Below are 20810 nucleotides of genomic sequence, written 5' to 3'. Positions count from 1 at the left end.
TGGTCTCCACTAAAAGATACATCGTCATTTTGTCAGTCTAGATAATGGAGAATCAAGGCTCCTCAAAATTTTGTTCCAAGAATGTAATCCATTTAAGAGTGAGCTCCATTTTGAATTACTTCAATGGAAGGGTGCTTGTTAATTCGTTGATCAAACACTAGATTCGGGTGGGGGTTTTGCACCCATCCTCACTCTAACCAAAGATTTCTTCCTAGATTTCTTCCTATTTTAGTTCAGTGACTCAATACTCAACCCATATGCATGAAATCATGCTTGAGGCCCACGAACTATTGATTTTTCAATTGAAAAAATTGCCCACCTACCTTGCCCAGTATAGGTGGATTTCCCATGCCTTTTGATGAAGTTATGGCTTGCCCTAGAGCAGATTGCATCCCCTCTAATGGAAGTTATCTACCATTCGCCGTAATGATTTTCCCACCCTCTGCCTCAATATGAGGCAATGTTAGCAAAACCAAATAGTTCACCAAGCAAGTAAACCCCCCAACCAGTGAAAATTGGACCGAAACCAAAAAAAACAAACCAAAAAATCTGGTTGGCCAGAGAATATATAAAATATTCAAAAATTAAAGAAAAATGTATATATTCATGTGCATCCCTATGAATCCATACCATTTATATACAAATATGCAAAAGTTCTCAATTATACAAGGGTGCATATAACCAAAATAATATCGAGTGCAATCCATCTCTAAACCAAAAATGATGACCTCTAGCATCCAAAAAAAGACATGTTGCAACAAATACCGACATATCATCAAAATCATTGCATTAAGATAAGAGAGACAAAGCTTAAAATGTCAAGTCAAGATGAACCTAAAACATGGAAAATGGGCAATGTGTACCATTCACTAATCAATAATAGTGGGATATTAAAACTAAAATTGTAACCACTATCTAACATTGTCTTCTTTCACACATGTCATCGTTTATCCCAACATCTATTTTTGCTCTCAAATCATGGATCATTGTAGATGTGACCATTTATGACCTAGGTCAACCAAGAGGTGGCTTTGCCTTCCCAAACCTCTTCCACCCCAAAGCTCCTAGGCAATGAAAATAGATGTAACTCATACAAGTATTTCCAGGATGGTATCTACTTATGCAAATCTTCATTAAATGTATCCTATGCGTTTTCTAAATGTTCACTTTATTCATTAACGAAGTGAACATTTTTTAATTCCAATGATTTTTAATTAATAAAGTGACTAAAGTGGATCACTTAATGATTTAATTAAAAGAGAGTCATTGATTTCACGATTAGATCAAAACCATTAAAGATTAGGTTTTTGGCTTATGCCAAAGTCATAAGAGAAAAGTTATAAAAGAAAGAGAGGACAAACGACAAAGGCACACAAAGAGCATTCATTTCACAAGTCACATGAGTGAAGAAAAAAATCAAAGGTCTGATTTTTAGCCATTAGCAAGGAGTTTTAGCAATAGTTCAGCAAAAAGAAGACATCCAATCAATAGCAAGGAGAATTGCAGTCGTACAACCCAGCAAAGGAGGACATACAGTGATTTGTACAGATTCGTACAGTCGTACGGATTGCAGAGTAGGCCGAACAAATTGCAACGCAGACCACGCATTTCGTGTAGATATGCCTTGATTTTTGTGCAAACTAAAAAATTTCCAAGTTTATTATTTGTTTGTTAATTTCTCAAAGCCATTTTCCATGTAAGGGAGCTCTTGTAAAAGTTCTAAATATATTTTGAATGATGAACTAGTCTAGAAGAGCATAAATAATTGTGCATTATGTGATTGCTTTTCTTGTTTTCAATGATGAACTAATCTAGAAGAGCAAAAATAATTGTGCATTGTGTGTGATTGTGTTTCTCGTTTTCCACTAAATGCAAGAGTTAACAATTCCAACTAGATCTGATCTACTTGCTTAGAAAGTTGGTTTTAGGATAATTTAACATAGTGCCAGAGGTTTTGTTTTGGGAGAAAAGTAGATCTATTATTTTCCAAGTTACTTTAACAAGCTTGAGAGATAGAGCTCAGGACAACCATGTTTGTAACCGATGTGAAAGTTGAGGATCGGCTTGATGGGGCTTTGAATTTCTTGCCATGGAAAGCAAGAATCTTAATGATCTTTAAGGAGCAATACTTGTGGGAATCTATGTCCGACCCTCTTGCTCAAACATAGGCCTTAGGGAGCATGCAGGCACCAACAATAGTAGACCCTATAGTGAAGGTAGCATGGGATAAGGACATAAAGGAAAAGAGCGTCATCATTTACACTATTATGGATCATCTAATTCCACATGTTGCAAAAAGACCAACTATAAGGAGATATTTGATGTCGTAGTATAACTTTTTCAAAGTGATAACATGAGTCAAAAAAAGATTCTCAAAACTAAGCTCAGAGTGCAAAATGAACCCCTCCAACAATGTGACCAACTGCCTTATGAGAATCACCCAAATCCATGACCAACGTGCAATTATTGGAGAGGATGTACTAGATGCAAAGCTAGTGAATGTTGCTCTGAATGGGTTCACCGAGGCTTGGGAACCATTCATCATGGGCATTTGTGCCCAAAAGTATCTTCCCAAGTGGAAGAGACTTTGGGATGACTACATCCAAGAGGATACTCGTAAAGAGTCCAGGAACAGCGAGCAGAGAGGAGCAACAAATGAAAACTTGGTCCTGGTCCGTGAGATGAAGAAGACCAAAGGGAAATTTTTCAGCAAAAAGGGTGACAATTGTTGAAGAATGTAACTAGTGTCAATCTTCATAATTGTATTTCATTCATGATGTGTTGTCTTTGTCAAAAGAAAAAGAAAAAATAAATTTTATTATAAATAAAATTGACTTATTAAAGCATGGGTTTCATGCTTGGGTCAATTAGTTATAGGTCAAAGCCTCAATTGCAGGCTTCTAGGGTTTATGTCAAATGTCCTTGTCCATGTCACATTGTAAAAGACCCTTCTTGGGATTTATTTGTCAAGAAAGAAATTTATTTTATGTAAAATCAGAGTCTCCTAGGCCTCCCCCAAGTAGGCCTCAAAGAAGGGACACGTCAGCGTAATTGAAGGGCAGAAACTCTTATATAAAGGCAGCAACTCGAAGCCACTCATCAAGTTTGATCTGCAACTTCTGGGGCCAAAAAAAGTGTGAAATTCAAGGAAGAAGAGGAAAGGGCTAGCTATGGAGGAGGAGGTTTCTATCAAGCACAAGAGGTTAAAATTCTCACTCTCTCTCACGTGTGAAGTTGCTATGCTGCTGGAGGGGTCGAAATTGTAGTACTAAAGTTGGGCCGAAATTCTGTGTTGCTAGGGACCGAAATCTCTAGGTTGTTGCTGGGCTAAAGTTGTTGGACAAGAAGAGACTACTAAAGGTTGTTGAATTTAATTGGAAGGTTAATTTGGTGGAGGAGAAAGGTCTGTTGGTCTTAGGTCTTGGTCTATCTCATTTTGAATGCACTGAAGGAAGAGTTTTTTACTGGGTTTTCCCCTATAGAGGGGTTTTAGCCCTGGAAAAGTGCCTACATCTAGTGTACTTTATCTTCGTGCTTTGCTTTTGGTAATTGCTTGATGAAACTAAGATAAAAGAAGAACATAAGAAAGATGATAAGAACTCAAAGATATCACAAGTAATTATCAACAAGAGAAAAGCTTTTTTCCTTTCCGATTTTCTAACAACAATGAGGGCCAGGCAAAAGAGAAATATGAGCAAGATCAAAGGGAAGTCACAGAAAGTTGCAGCAACATTAGAGAAACGGTTGAGCGAACTTGCTTCCATGTTCGAGAGTAACGTTTTCAAGCATGTCTTACCTTTTTACCAATGTTATTGCTAGAAACCCCTGGTACTTGCACAATGGTACCTACTGCCTCAAAGGCTAGAGAGATATTTAGTAGATTTGCATAGAACGACTCAGAGACATATTAAGCTTGGCAATGATGCCAAGTATGTAGTGAGGGGGCAAGGGATAGTTTAGTTCTAGCATGAGTCAGGAGGGTCCTTTCATGCGCAAGAGGTACTCATGGAGAAAGGTTATGAGGTCAATTTCCGAAGGGGGCAAGTGTTCATTTTATCTAGTGTTTATCTATCAAAACTCGTAGCCCATCAAGGGATAAAGGAAAGAGGAGTTGGTACTTTGCAAGTAAATCAAATATTAAAAAAATAGATGACTTGCATCAAAAATCAGTTGTTAAGATACCATGGATCATGTCAATGCCATTGATCTTTAAATAGAACATATGACAATACAAAATAGGTAAAACTCAAAGAATGCCTCGAGGATGAGAAATGGTTCAACAATGACTATGCATTGGAACTAGACTTTTAGCCCTTCAATTCATCATTTCCCCATACGACAAGGCCCTCATCAATTGGCAATGGAGCCCATTTTTTTTAAGATGATATCCATCACGAAAGCTTTTTCATGATGCACAAAGCATGAATCCCTTGTTGGATTTATTGCAAATGTGCAATTAGCGTGGCAATGTTTCAAATGTTGAGAGATCTAGTACCACATAATGATAAAGAAAGAAACAAAGCATTCTTTCTTCTTGAGGTTATCAAATATATACAAGTTTTACAGGTAAATGTCTAGAAGAATGAAACAACAAAGTAGTAATGGAATCAAGAAAGGATGAATATTATGGTTTACAACTTGTGCAAGAAGAGACCATGGCATGGAGAAGTAACTTTAGATGGCCCTCCAATTGTTTGGCATTCTGTCACACTCAAATGAAAACAAAGAAGTTAGTGATATCAACTAGGTCTTGTTTTCTCTGCGAATTGTGCGTTTAAAATGAACTTATAGCAACAATTTTAATGGTGGGGACCGGTTTGGAGAATAGGAGTCAAAAACTTTTGGGGGCCAATTTGATGCCTTAAATGATGTTTTTTTGGGAGTAAAACTCTATGTGACGTTATTCTACACTCGAAGAGCTTTTCAACAATGCAAAAATTGTGTCGATTGGAATTCGAATGAAAAAAGCATGCCTCCCAATAGACCTATTGTTACTTGCCACCATAATTTGAGAGGATGCCACGTCAACTCCCCTTACTCATGGAAAAGGGGCTAGCCACATCGGGACTATAAAGAAGACTCTAGAAGGGTCGAGTTGCAACTCATGTTGAGGATTGATGGGTCACATTTAACCCCTAGTTTGCTCAGGTAGTGTTACAACTAAGCCACTAGGAGGAAAAGGGGTTCCATTCTATTCCAATGCATTTTTGTTCCGTAGTAGAGTAGAGTAGATGGGAGTTGATATAGAGAGAGAAAAACGCAAGGTGTTTGTCTTCTCTAACAACCCACAGGCCATAAGTCTCAAGTAACTCCATACAAAGTGCCTACAGCTTTGTATTTGCATCATTTCCATTCAGACAAAAGACAACAGTGCAACCTCAACTTCCAGTTTAGTTTTCTCCCAAAACGATTTACCAAATCATATCTTGGTATTCACGATGATTAGTGTGTGATTGTATTTCATTGTTCTCTATTTTTTGCAAATTACCTGTTGCAAGCATAAGCAAAAAAATAGTAATTAATAAATCCATACAACTAAGGAAATTATTCCTCATTGTATAGATTTCAAATTTCAGTCTTTTTTTATCAAATATGTCATGACAAATTGTCTAGTGGAATATCCACGGCGGTTTACAGATCAACATAAAACTCCACTTAATGACACTTCAAGGCAATATAGCCAGAATGTTGAACATTTAGAGAAGAGCGTTGACCTTGGGATGGATCCAACATTGTTGATGATCACCTCTTCTCCCTCCAAAGCCTGAAACATTGGTCATTGAGGCTAGTATGTTGGCTAGAAAGAGGATGTTCCCCATAGATAACACGCCCTAGGCTACCATTGCACCTTCTAGATGGACATTGCCCTATTCTTGGACCAATTTGATGATGATGATGATGACTTGAGATCCTTCTGCAAGGGATGGTACACCTTTTTGGATGATGACATCATGCCCTAAGCTTGGGACATCACCCTCATCAGAACTAGAGTGATTACGTGGGGTCTGATTGATGACAACTTGATGATGAGGAGGATTTTACTTGATTGCACATTTGTTGATGAGGAGATGGTTTGGAGTGAGGAGCAATCTTTTGATCCATCCTTGGAACACTTTTAATGGAGATCTTCAACATTGAAAGATGATGTCACCCTTGGAGGACCTTTTTCTCACATGTGGCCTAAAATGAGGTCTTTAATATGTTTTGTTATTGAGATAGCTATCTTTTAGGTCGACTTATTACACATTTAACTTGTAAACACTTTAAATATTATTTCTAGGGCTTTTAGTCTAATTTTTCCCTAAAGCGACTTCGTTTCCCTCAGATAGATAGAGGGAAGTCGACTTAGGAGGATCATTGTAACACATGCTCATTATTTATTTTGGGAAAGAGTGCACACTAGTTTCTCTTGTCTCTTGAATGCAATGGATCACTAAACAATAGTGAATTGGCCTGGGGAGGATAAATTGCTTGGAGGGATATTGTCTTGGATTGATGAAGTAATGCTATAGTGAATTGTGTAATTTTATTATGAGTATTTTCTTCCATTTTGCAATGTTGTAGAATTAAGATTTCTATTAGTCTTTCCTAATATGTTGGATATTTCGTGGATCTAAAATCTCCTTTGCAATATCTATCACCTAGATCCATCAAGGAAACTTAGAATAGCATTCCTTGACCTTAAATCTCCAATTAATTGAAAATCGTTAGGTTTTCTTACGAGGCTTTCTTTGTCATACTCCAACCAACGTCTTCCATCTTTGACCTTGCATTTTTTTCTTGACTCCATATACCCAAGATTGATAACGCATTAGCCTTTGTGTGCCATTCTTTAAAAAAAAAAAAAAATCTTTTCATGGTAAACTAGGGTTAGGTTACAACAAAATCTGCATCCAATAAGATAAAATACCTTAGACATCATAGTCCTAGGGTTAGGATTTGCATCTCTTAAATTGAAAAAGGAAAAAAAATCATTTTTATGAATTTTTCAACCATAATTTTAGGGCTTACATCTAGGGTTTAATAAAACTAAGGAAAATGGTAATTAATAAATCCATAAAACTAAGGAAAATTAACCCTCGTTGTATAGATTTCAGATTTCAATCTTTTTTTATCAATTCTGTCATGACAAATTGTCTAGTGGAACATCCACTGCAGTTTATAGATCAACATAAAACTCCACTCAATGTCACTTCAGGGCACTATAGCCAAAATGTTGAACATTTAGAGAAGAGCATTGACCTTCGGATGGATCCAGCATTGATGATGATCACCTCTTCTCCCTCCAAAACCTGAAACATTGATCATTGATGCTAAGATGTTGGCTAGAAAGAGAATGTTCCCCAGAGATAGCACGCCCTAGGCTAGCATTGCACCTTAAGGGAAATTACCTTATTCTTGCACCAGTTTGATGATGATGATGATGACTTGAGATCCTTTTGCAAGGGATGGTAAACCATTTTGGATGATGACATCATGCCCTAAGCTTGGGACATCACCCTCATCAAAACTAGAGTGATGAGGTGGAGTTCGATTAGTGACAACTTGATGATGATGAGGATTTTACTTGATTGCACATTTGTCAATGAGGAGATGGTTTGAAGTGAGGAGAAATCTTTTGATCCATCCTTGGAACACTTTTTATGGAGATCTTCAACATTGAAAGATAATGTCACCCTTGGAGGACCTTTTTCTCACATGTGGCCTAAAAGGAGGCCTTTTATTATGTTTTGCTATTGAGATCAGTGTTGCCGATTTTTACCGATTTTATCTCGATTTTTTCCGATTTCAAACCCTCGCCGATTTAATCTCGATCGCGATGTTAGCAAAATTGACTGAGATAGCTATCTTTTAGGTAGACTTTATGGCATATTTAACTTGTAAACACTTAAAATATTATTTTTAGGGGTTTTAGTCTAATTTTTCCCTAAAGTGACTTGCTTTCCCGTGGATAAATAGAGGGAAGTCGATTTGGGAGGATCATTGTAACACATGCTCATTATTTCTCTTAGGAGAGAGTGCGCACTAGTTTCTCTTGTCTCTTGGATGCAACGGATCACTAAAGGATAGTGAATTGGCTTGGGGAGGATAAAATTGCTTGGAGGGATATTGTCCTGGATTGATGAAGTAATGTTATAGTGAATTGTGCTTTTTTATTATGAGTACTTTCTTCCATTTTGCAATGTTGTAGAATTAGGATTTCTATTAGTCTTTCATGACATGTTGGATATTTTGTGAATCTAAAATCTCCTTTGCAAGATCGGTCACCTAGATCCATCAAAGAAACTTAGAATAGCATCCCTTGACCTTAAATCTCCAATTAAATGAAAATCGTTAGGTTTGCTTATGAGGCTTTCTCTCTCATACCAAGGTCTTCCACCTTTGACCTTGCATTTTTTCTTGACACCATATACCCAAGATTGATAACGCACTAGCCTTTGTGTGCCAATCTTTCAAAAAAATTGATCTTTTTCTTCTTTTCATGGTAAACAAGGGTTAGGTTACAGCAAAATCTACATTCAATAGGATAAAATACCTTAGATGTCATAGTCCTAGGGTTAGGATTTGCATCTCTTAAATTGAAAAAGGAAAAAATCATTTTTATGCATTTTTCAGCCATAATTTTAGGGATTACGTGTAGGGATTAGTAGTTGCTTTTTGCATTTTTGGCCATTGAAAAGATGTTGTAATATTTTCCCTTACTTCATTATTAAATAGCCTTTGATTATTTATTGATTAAACTTAATGGTGGGATGTTTTCATTAGTGTTGTCATAAATTTTGCATGTTGTAAATTACCTATATCATAAACCATAATTTATAGTAGCAATCATTTAATTAAGGTAGCATGTGTTTGGAATCTATTTGAGCATCTTTAGGACTTATCTCATCCATCTAGACTTAGTCATAGGTTTTAGTTCTTTAAACTTAGCCATTTGGAGGATGGGGCTTGAGAAATATGGAGCAGTTCGCTTTAGCCCTTTGCTACCAAAAGTGGATGGTGGATGCTTTTTTGAAAATAACTTGTGGTGCTTAGCCATGAGGTTATAATACCTAAAAGTGATAAGTCGATGGAGGTATTGTTAAGACAACAGTCAAAATCGACTAGGGGGAGGTCAATGATTTGGAGAACTGTGGTTTGAGGGATATAGGTTATAGAAAATTGGATCACGTGGAAAAATGGTAAACGCAGAAATGTATTAAATATACGAAATATGTGGATTGGGTGTGACAGTAGGCACAAATTGTCTGCAAATCTAGTAGTTTTTCTAAATTCTCATGGTGTTTATTATATTGCAAATATGCTAGAGATGATCCCACAGATGCTGAGAATCAAGTTTGTGCTTTTGCCCAAGATTTACAAATCTCACCATTTTTTAATAGGTGAATGGAATCCTTTTGTTTTACGACTTTGGAGAAAGCAGGTATTTTCTTAAATAAGGATGAAGGGATAGTCTTTCTTGGTCTAAAAATAAGCAATGTGGGGATATTTCGACAAAGCAGAGATATAATGCTTTGATTCAGTAAAATATGACTTGTGAATCAAAATGGTGGTTTAATATAGTTTGAATGGTCAAGGACCCCCAAAATGCCATCTCTTTTTATGTTTTATTCTTGAAAGGAAAATTCTCATTTGGGATGTTTTAGCAGAAATGGGTGGGAAGGTCCCTAGTAAGGATGGAATTTGACGGGCAAATTGCATGTCATGGGGTCAATTGCCCGTCAAATACAACCAATTTTTTTCGTAACCATCAACATCCTTTGTAAAAATCATTAGAACAAGTACTATAGTTGCCTAAATCGTCAAATTTGACAAGTGATTTGGATTTGAAATTCCTACCCTGGTCCCTAGATTCTGTGTTTTATGTCGTCAGAATGGTGAATTTGTTGACCATTTATTTGTTCTTTGCCATTTTGTGAAGATTGTTTGGAAAGAGGTTTTTTCAATCATAAAAATAAAAAGTTGGTGGTTTGGGAACTTTGTTTAAAAAAATTTGTGGCTTTTGTTTCAGAGATTTAGTTTGTCCTCTTTTACATTTTTCCCATTGTTTGTGGTGTGGGGCATTTAGTTAGGGAGAAACAGAGTTCTTTTTCAAAATGATGTGTATGCTCAATAGTAATTGCACATAATTCTAGAGTTGCTTTTCTAGAACAGGTCAAGCCCTTGAAATCGAAGAAGACGAGAATTATAAGGGAGCTGGTAGTATCTGAAGGAAATGCATGGGGTTTTTTTGATGGTGCTTGTCAAAAGGAGAATTGTGGAGCTGGTGTTGTCATTCTATTCCCTCAAAATGTGGTTCTAAAATGTAAATTGGGCATTGGAAATGGTACAAACTTTGTTGTTGAGTTAATTGCTTTGTGGTGTGTTTTGAGGTTAGCTTTGTGGAAGTAGGTGAAGGTTTTTAAACTGATCGGTGATTCCAAAATAATAGTGGATAAGTTCAATGTAAAGGTGGATCTTACAATCCTTCAGGTGGAATCATGGAATATTCAAATCCTTCAGTATTATGGAGAGCATAATTTTCTAGCAGATTTGCTCTCAAATGAAGCTTTACTTTTGGATGTTGGCATTTGTACCTATTCAGAATTTTGCAATGGTGTTTTATTGTCAGAATTTTCCTTTAATCTCTTTAATCTTTCTTTTCCAATGACATGTTAGTCTTTATTTTTATGTATGACTAAAGCATATTTTAGATGATAAGATAAAATGTCTATTAAGAAATCAGATGAGTTGTTATGTAGCCAAGGCATTGTACTTTTTGACTTCTATTCTAGAAATATCAAAAGTATGTTTTTTTCTTTTGAAAAAATAAAGTTTCTTTGAACTCGCCATCTCATTTCATCTAGAGCCCTACCTTATTGAATATTATTCTAGATTGTCTAATTAACAAAAGTCCTTTGAGAGTATTTACCCTAGGAATCCTTGGGTTACTAAATCTTCCGTAGGTATTCCAAGACTCATCAAGGAAGCCTTCCTTATGGGATAACATCCATCCACAAAACAACAGGGAAACAACTACTACAGTAACAATGGTAGTTAATCCCATTGTTTCCCATAACCTAGAGTGCTTAGTGAGACTTTGCACTAGGCTGCAATATTTTGTGGTAAAAGACCATATTTTCTAAATCTTCATAGCTTAAAGCATTCTCCTAAGCCAAACTACCTTATATAGTCCTTTCACTACTGTTAATTTTGGGTATGTTCTATGTTGGAGCAATTTATTTAATTTCTTTTCCATATTAGCAATCACATCAGCATAAAGTAAACTGCAGTTAGAACATAAATATAAATCGCAAAAGACAAGCCAAGACAAGAGGACACAAGATGTGGCGCATGCCAAGGACAAACCCCACAATGTGTGGGGAAACCCTTTGATCAAATCTTCTTTTATCTTCAAAGTTCAGCAGAGAGAGAGAGAGAGAGAGAGAGAGAGAGAGAGAGAGAGAGAGATAATACATTTACAACAGAAGTCAACACTTTGACTTATCTGGATCTGAGCATAGATCATTTCCTATAATGATGAAATCAGTTGAAGACATTCTACTTCAATTGAATCTCCTAGGTGACGACTTCACCTATCCATTTCGCCCATCTGCTGCACCTTACTGTGTAGCATCATCATGCATCTTCATGCTGCTCATGATCACTGTGCTGCCCATACATCAAGTTGTCCATGACTTCATACTTCAACTGCTCATGCATCATCATGCTGCCCATGATCTCACCATGTTGTCTCAATCATCATTATGCATGCCCATCATGCTGCATCATACTGTTCTATTGTTGAGTTGTTGTATACAACTTTACAGACCTCCATCATCACGCTATACATATTTTGTTGTTGTCATCATGATGACTGGTTAGAGTACCAAGCACTATTGAAACAGTCCTTCAAACAAACTAGGACACTTCTTTGGTTATGTTGTTGATTTGGGCAGATGTACAAGTCCTCAAAACTCATACACAATCCTAGACTGTGGTGTTATGGCCTGCGGCCTAACACACAGTCTTTCTATGGCTTCCAGGCAACATAAACCTTGCTTCTTTTCCTTCCAACGAGATACCAACAGATCTATCCCTTAGCTCCTCTAACTCTGTTCTCCTACAAGAAGAGAACAACTTTATGCAGTCACAAAAGAATACGCAGACAGTCTTGTTTCTATGATGATGCTGTCACCTACAGCAACTCGAACTTTCCTTCTTCTTTTACGTTGTCAACAGGCTTTGATTAGCTGTGATAGTGTCTATTCTTGGAGTGTGTCTTAGGGCTCTCTTATCTGTGGTTAGGGCCTCCTTTGGCCAGCGAATATGGACTGCATTAGGTTGCGTATTAGGGCCTGAATATAAGTCTCCAAGTCAGCGTATTAGGGCCTCTATATAAAACTTCTAGACAGTGTAATAGTGCTTCCATATTAAACTTCTGGACAGCGTATTTAGTGCTTCCATATTAAACTTCTGGACAGCGTATTTAGTGCTTCTGTATTAAACCTCTGGACAGCGTATTTAGTGCATCACTTGACTGTGTAATGGAGCTTCTTTAGTTAGTGGATAGGAGCCTTCCCTTGACTGCGGCTAAGGCACGTTTGAACTGTGGCTAGGGCACAGTTGAACTGCAGCTAGATCATTATCTCAACTGCGTATAGGGCATCATCTGAATTGTGTATAGGGTCTCCTCAATGTCTGTGGATCTAGCCTTATCCAAGCCTTCCTTTGTTGTTGATAGGGATTTCCCTTTAGCTGCATATGAGGCCTCCTTTACTGCGGCCAGATCTCCTTAACAACGTACAGCAGCTAGGGCGTCATCCAAGGCTAATGTATTCTTCTTAGTGTCTCTCCTTCACCAATAACCCAAGACGTGGAGAGGAGGAGATCACTTGAAGAATGTATTGTATTAATGACTCCAAATCCTCTCTTATTTATACTAAAAGCGGATGATTGAATAGACATGACGTTTGGGCTTCTAGAGCCTACATAAGAGCTGGTCGGCTTGATAATAATTACATAAACAAAATAAATTCATATCTCCATAAATACTTATTGGAATCGGATGATCTTTGGATCAATCCTACACCTCTCGATGAGAGGGATCCAATAAAAATATCAACTGCCATAAATAAGCCGACCCACATGGAGTTTGGCCCTAGTTGCCAATTTAACACTCCCTCTCAACTAGGGAGAACTCCATCCATAGATCCATAAGTCCGACTGTACTATCTCTGCCATCAATACCCTGCACTGCTCGGCCCAGCTCTGCTCTGCTCAACTCAGCTCTGTTGGCTCTGCTCTGCTTTTCTCAACTTAGCTCTGCTGAACTATGAAGAAGAAGAATTGATCGAGAATGTCTCATGCCATTCTCCACTGACCCGAAGTCAGTCTCAGAGTGCGTACCACTGGTCCCAGACCAGTCTCTGCTGACCCAAAGTCAGCGTCATAGTATGTACCATTCCTACCACTGGTCTCAGACCAGTATCACAGTCTCAGATAGTGTACCACTAGTCCCAGACCAGTCTCAACCGACCCGAAGTCAACATCATAGTGTGTACCTCTCTCACTGGTCCCAAACCAGTATCATAGGCTCAGAGAGTGTACCACTGGTCCAAAACCAGTCTCAACCGACCCGAAGTCAGCGTCATAGTATGTACCACTCTCACTGGTCCCAGACCAGTCCTGCACTGACACGAAGTCAGTCTCGGAGTATGTACCACTGGTCCCAGACCAGTCTCAACCGACCCGAAGTCAACGTCATAGTATGGTACAACTCCTACCACTGGTCCCAGACCAGTATCATTGATCCCAGATCAATGGAGGCCATCCTAGCATAGGGAGTACGGTAAATACAACGATGCGTCCATCGGTACCACTATGGTCCCTAACTTCATTTCCCTGCTCATTGATCAGATGAGAGGTACTTCCCATAAGTCCCACACTGCATGGGTAGGATGCCTCGACAGGAGAACTAATCAATCCTGTCCTCACAGAAGAACACATCAATCCAGGCCACCATGGAGAACACATCAATCCAGGCCTCACAAGAGAACACATCAATCTTGCTACAATCGCCATGGAAAACACATCAATGCAGGCCTCACAGGAGAACACATCAATCCTGCTACACAGGAGAGCGAATCATCCTGTTCCACAAGAGAGTGAATCATCTTGTCCCACAAGAGAGCAAATCATCTTGTTCCAGTGCGCACCACCAGGGGAGGGTGAGTCACCCTGTGGTCGTATGTTGCTCCAGAAAGAACCGCAAGCTCCCCAGAGCTCCCAGAGCTCAATGTATGCAGGACCCTTTTACAAAGGTCTCTCGACGACTCCAAGTCGTTTGGGAAAATCACAAATTTGATCTTTCCCCGTGGCTCTGACTTGTACATCATCTCAGTGGGATGGAGCCTCCTTGCTCATCGACTTACCATATCCCAGATAAGGCAATATTTGATGTCTATCTGTTGGAGCAATCATTGAATACAGGATTCCTCAATAATCGAATCCCACCTCTGGTTGTCACAGAGAATCACAGTGATATTCATCATGTGTACTCACTGAAGAGTTTCCATAACCAGGGAACTTCATACGAGGTCATACTCATAGTTAGGTATCCGGTCTCGACGGTACTTATAACAACCGATTTCTGCTTCCTGCTCATCCATGATATTGAAGCAGAATCCAAAGAGAACCAACACTGAGAAGTGCTCTAGTGATCCTCCACAATGCCTGCCCAGTCAGCATTCGAATAATCATGCAGTTTTCATATTTCCGGCAGTGTATCTCAATCCATGAGAGATTGTGCCCCGAAGATATCTCAGAGGATTCTTGGCATCAATCTAGTGAGGCCCAACCAAATATGAGCTCACCATGCTAACTGCAAAACATATGTCTGGACAGAAGTTCACCAAGAACATCAACGAGATTGAGTTTATGAAACTCAAAGGCATTTCCCAAATCTGGTCCGACATCACTACCATATAGCTTCTGAAAGTTAATATCCTTGAGGTAGTCACAGGCTTGCAATTTATCATTCCACATACAGAATCCAACTCCCTCTGTTTCCTACAAATGAGAGGGTCTGCACCTGTCAGACATAGGTGCCGGTATGAGAGGTCTATCATCCACAACCTTCGAGTAATGGTTTGGATCGATTTCACTCCTAGTGAATCTCAGCTTCATCAGACAGCTATCAATCCTCTCATACTACGCCCGGGGTGTTTTGCTTCAAGCCATAGAGGGCTTTCTTCCACTTGTATACATGAGATTCCTGTTCATGAATCTCAAACTCCACAGGTTATTCCAAACCTGTGGACCTGCTACATGAGGGGGAAAGGTCCCCTTGTAAGATTTTCCTTCAGTACATCTCAGACATGTACCTTCATGCTCTTTTTGAATTCAGGCATCTCTGTCACCATCTGACTCACAAACCTCCGGTGTTGTGTCAATGGACATGGTCCCCAGTGGATTTCCTGCAACTTGATACAACCCTGAACTCAAAAACATCTTCGAAAATTCAATTTTCAAACACATAACTTTCCATTGACAAATGCCACCATAAAACCTTTTACTTCCTCCCTTTTCGGGATAGGTGGCATCAGCTCCACGTGTAATCCCACGACTGTTTCCATCTCTATCAAATTAGAGAGTGCACCCTTCTATCCAATGAAGTGCTTTGAAGCACTACAATCAATATGCCAGATTCCCAAAGCATCTAAAGGAGAGGGCCAATACAAGATAACACTTCTCTATCTTATCAAAAACAATATTTGATTCTTCTTACCTGGGGTTCCTTGCTTCCTTGAAGAGTCGGCCATGTCTTTGATGTCATTCAGACACTCCTTCGCATAAGGGCCGAACTCATAACCAAGACATCTACCTTTCCTTCCACCCTTAGATCCGAACTTCCTAATGAAGTGATCTTAAGGTATGCCATTAGAAGTTCTGCTACGCCATTCTATAATATGCTCTGTTTCGACTTCACCCTAAGTGAATTGTGAAGAATCCATTGATCCTTTTGTCTTGTCCCAATTGTCTTCGTTGATTGCTCTTTCACTCTTGCTTGGGCATTCTCTTCACCTAAGCTCTGATACCATGTTAATTTTGCGTATGTTCTATGCTAGAGCAATTTATTTAATTTATTTTCCATATTAGCAATCACATCAGCGTAAAGTAAACTGTAGATAGAACATAAATATAAATCGCAAAAGACAAGCCAAGACAAGAGGACACAAGATGTGGCGCATGCCAGGGACAAACCCCACAATGTGTGGGGAAACCCTTTGATCAAATCTTCTTTTATCTTCAAAGTTCAGCAAAGAAAGAGAGAGAGAGAGAGATAATACATTTACAACAAAAGTCAACACTTTGACTTATCTGGATCTGAGCATAGATCATTTCCTATAATGATGAGATCAGTTGAAGACATTCTACTTCCACTGAATCTCCTAGGTGACGACTTCATCTATCCATTTCATCCATCTGTTGCACCTTACCGTGTAGCGTCATCATGCTGCATCATGCATCTTCATGCTGCTCATGATCACTGTGCTACCCATACATCAAGTTGTCCATGACTTCATACTTTAGCTGCTCATGCATCATCATGCTGCCCATGATCTCACCATGCTGTCTCAATCATCATTATGCATGCCCATCATGCTGCATCAGACTGTTCTATTGCTGAGATGTTGTATACAACTTTACTGCCCTCCATCATCATGTTGTACATATTATGCTACTGTCATCATGATGACCGGTTAGGGTACCAAGCACTATTGAAACAGTCCTTCAAACAAACTAGGACACTTCTTTGGTTATGATGTTGATTTGGGCATATGTACAAGTCCTCAAAACTCATACACAATCCCAGACTGTGGTGTTATGGCCTGCGGCCTAACACACAGTCTTTCTATGGCTTCCAGGCAACATAAACCTTGCTTCTTGTCCTTCCAACGAGATACCAACAGATCTATCCCTTAGCTCCTCTAACTCGGTTCTCCTACAAGAAGAGAACAACTTTATGCAGTCACAAAAGAATACGCAGACAGTCTTGTTTCTATGACGATGTTGTCACCTACAGCAACTCGAACTTTCCTTCTTCTTTTACAGTGTCAACAGGCTTCGATTAGCTGTGATAGTGTCTATTCTTGGAGTGCGTATTAGGCCTCTCTTATCTGTGGTTAGGGCCTCCTTTGGCCAGCGAAGATGGACTGCATTAGGCTGCGTATTAGGGCCTGAATATAAGTCTACAGGTCAACGTATTAGGGCCTCCGTATAAAACTTCTGGACAGTGTAATAGTGCTTCCATATTAAACTTCTGGACAGCGTATTTAGTGCTTCCATATTAAACTCTTGGACAGCGTATTTAGTGCTTCCATATTAAACTTCTGGACAACGTATTTAGTGCTTCCGTATTAAACTTCTGGACAGCGTATTTAGTGCATCACTTGACTGTGTAATGGAGCTTCTTTAGTTAGTGGATAGGAGCCTTCCCTTGACTGCGGCTAAGGCACGTCTGAACTGTGGCTAGGGCACAGTTGAACTGCAACTAGATCATTATCTCAACTGCGTATAGGGCATCATCTGAACTGTGTATAGGGTCTCCTCAATGTCTGTGGATCTAGCCTTATCCAAGCCTTCCTTTGTTGCGGATAGGGCCTTCCCTTTAGCTGCATATGAGGCCTCTTTTACTGCGGCCAGATCTCCTTCAACAACGTACAACAGCTAGGGCATCATCCAAGGCCAGCGTATTCTTCTTAGTGTCTCTCCTTCACCAATAACCCAAGACGTGGAGAGGAGATCGCTTGAAGAATGTGTTGTATTAATGACTCCAAATCCTCTCTTATTTATACTAAAAGCGGATGATTGAATAGACATGACGTTTGGGCTTCTAGAGCCTACATAAGCACTGGTCGGCTTGATAACAATTACATAAACAAAATAAATTCATATCTCCATAAATACTTATCGGAATCGGATGATCTTTGGATCAATCCTACACCTCTCGATGAGAAGGATCCAATAAAAATATCAGCTGCCATAAATAAGCTGACCCACATGGAGTTTGGCCCTAGTTTCCAATTTAACAACTACTTAGTATTTTACTTTTGTTGTGATGAGAGCTTAGTGAGACTTTGCACTAGGCTGTCATATTTTGTGGTAAAAAACCCTATTTTCTAAATCTTCATATCAAAAAGCATTCTCCTAAGAAAAACTGCCTTACATACTCTTTTCATTACTTAGTATTCTACTTTTGTTGTGATGAAAACCGATTCTAGGGGGTTGTCACATTCAACCCCTCAACGTTCAATCTCCTGAACCTATGGGTTATGGACCCACGAAACTCGCTTATCTCAGCCTTATTTGTGCAGCAATGGAACTCGTGGCTCTCAAAACCCTAACTTTTGTCATTATCCCTAATGAAATTTCTCCAAAACTGTCTTCTCCCTTAGATCAAGGTCCGAGAGGATTTTTCCACCACAACCCAGCTCAAAGGCACAGCACTGGTCTGAAGGCGCTTCACCTAAGTTGTCCAAGCAATCAGGGGTTTGTGACCGGGCACTTTCATCGCACAGGCCTAAATATCGACAACCATTATCCATAAGAGAGATCGGTGGTTGTCAATCCATCAGTGCCAATAGTCTGGCCACTTCTAATCGCATCTCCTCCCCAACGATCTATTCGGCTCAGTCCAACAGTTCGGGCTGAGTCCCATCTTGTTCGACCCACTCGGGGGTCCAAACGAGTTCGAGGGTCCAACCCCTTTTCCAACATTTATTTTATGTTGAGGCCCAAAGAACTAAATAAGTGGGTCCATTGCCAATTCAACTTCAGCTCTTACATCATGCTTTAGTTGTGTTTGAATCCCGAAGGCTCAATCTGATCTAAGACTTTGTCCATCTCTTCCATACTCAACTTTGGCCTTGGCCCGATACTGCAACGTCACACGAACCTCCAATCTAAGGTTTCTTGCCTCTCGTCTTTGGGGTCTGAAAACTCGCCGTCTCACCTGGTTAAGGTTCATTCAATTAACCCACAAGACTCACAAAAATAGCTTGGTAAACACAAATTCAAACAAGGGGTACGAAAACTTAGATTCAAAATGGAAACAATTACATCCTACGCCTCTCAAGTCTGAGGCCTTCTCTCTCGACCTAATTCTTACATTGGATTGGCCACCTTCCTAACATTTGCAGGTTGCCCATATAAAAATAAACAAAACCCTAACAGACAAGAAGAATATTGCCATGTCATGCCTCCTAGAGGCTACCAGACAAATATTCGTTTACAATTTTACAAAAAACAGAGGAAATCATGTCCTCCTACAATTTCCACATGGCTCCATCTGGAGGCTTCTGGGAATCATTTTCGGTTTGGGGGTGGAAGTGGTTTATGCCCCTGCATCTCGACCTAATTCTTACATTGGATTGGCCACCTTCCTAACATTCACAGGTTGCCCATATAAAAATAAACAAAACCCTAACAGACAAGAAGAATCTTGCCATGCCATGCCTCCTAGCGGCTGCCAGACAAATATTCATTTACAACTTTACAAAAACCAGAGGAAATCGTGTCCTCCTACAATTTCCACATGGCTCCATCTAGAGGCTTCTGGAATCATTTTCGATTTGGGGGTGGAGGTGGTTTATGCCCTTGCATCATACTCCCACAATTGAAAATCTTCATGATCTCCTGATCATGAGCCTTCATTGTTGCATCTCGTTCATCTTCAATCTCGGTCTTCTTTTTCCTCATGTATCGTTGAGCTTCTGCTTGAACTCAGCAGTACGCTGCAACTAACCCTACACTAACACCTCACCAAGCTCTCTCCTCCGGCTCAGCCTTCTGGTATCACAAGTTCACTTTCCTCTATAACCTCTCGAGCTTCCTTTGCTCCTCTAGTTGTTGCACGTTGCTCACCTCCCTTAAAAATTCTACCCACAAACGCCTGTTGAATTGTCTCAACAACTTCTACCCAACCACAACTGGAAGTTGTCCTCCTTCATCCTGCGGGAAATATTTCCCTACTCTGATACCACTTGATGAAAACAGATTCTGGAGGTGTATCAAATTCGGACCCCTACTAGTTCAATCTCCTGAACCTGTGGGTTATGGGCACATGAAAATCGGGCAATCTCAACCTTTTGTGTAACAATGAAACTCGCACTTCTCCAAATCCCCAAATAAAAACAATGATCGAAGGCGTTTAAGCTTCTCTCCCTTAGAGAAATGGCGTTCTCTTGTTCTTTGCACGACATTGGATACACATTGGTTTTGGCCACTCAATCAAAAATTCAAAGGTTTGGGGTTCCAAATCAATATATCAGCCAGGTCTAGGACTATTTAGGATGCATCCCATCTTATTCAAGGGTTTGAACGATCTTGCCTGATCTACAACTCGACAAAGGACTCTCGTTTGATGCTGAAAGGTTCAATCCCAAATTTATTTGAGCTGGGTTCCACTTCATTTGGGGTTTGAGACATTCGGGGGTCCAACCCTTTTCCACTTGACAACCTTGTTTGAAGCCCGAAGGCCCGAATACACGTGGCTCCCCTTTATGTTCAGGGATTCACCCTTTTTCACGTGTTTGTCTTGTGGTTGAAGTCCAAATGTTTGGTCTAGAGTTGATTGAATATTCGCTCAGTGAAGTTCTGGATCATTCCCACAACCTCGATCAAAACCTAAACTCTCAATCTGTCCCTCCTTGCATCTTCTGCTCTCTCTATTGACAAGAGTTGGCGTGCGCCAAATGCATGGACTATCAAACTCAACAGGTTTCCTTTGTTCTAGGACTGCAAACCTCATACGAACTCTTGCAACC

At 39.6% G+C, this 20810-nt stretch overlaps 1 long non-coding RNA gene across 2 annotated transcripts in view; it reads right to left on the bottom strand.

Annotated features, from left to right (window-relative positions):
• Nucleotides 1-20810, bottom strand: part of LOC149169988 (uncharacterized) — a 52530-nt gene that overhangs the window by 11440 nt on the left and 20280 nt on the right. The gene's annotated exons all lie outside the window — the stretch shown is intronic.

This window comes from Pinus tabuliformis, chromosome 4_2 (genome assembly GCF_031772625.1).
Source record: "Pinus tabuliformis cultivar Carrire ecotype Pingquan chromosome 4_2, CPIR1, whole genome shotgun sequence".
Taxonomy (NCBI): domain Eukaryota; kingdom Viridiplantae; phylum Streptophyta; class Pinopsida; order Pinales; family Pinaceae; genus Pinus; species Pinus tabuliformis.
This window is presented reverse-complemented; position numbering and strand designations above follow the sequence as displayed.